The following is a 214-nucleotide window of genomic DNA, read 5'->3' as shown; positions in this document are numbered from 1 at the left end:
GATAGAGAAAGGATGGGTGGGTTGTTCTGGGGGAAGGGGTTAGGCCTGGAGGAGGCCTGTAAAGGGTAGAGAATTTTTTTCTGGGATCTGGGCTGGAAACTGCAGAGAAAAGGCTGGAGCAGTGTGTGTGTGTGGAATCTTTCTCAGGCTCGAGGGGGGCATGTGGAGCTGGAAAGGAAGGGTGTCCAGGATGTGGTGGTTTTCCTGGGGGTTG

The sequence above is a fragment of the Nestor notabilis genome, unplaced genomic scaffold (genome assembly GCF_000696875.1).
Source record: "Nestor notabilis isolate BGI_N333 unplaced genomic scaffold, ASM69687v1 scaffold20373, whole genome shotgun sequence".
NCBI lineage: Eukaryota > Metazoa > Chordata > Aves > Psittaciformes > Psittacidae > Nestor > Nestor notabilis.
Note: the sequence above shows the minus strand (reverse complement) of the source record.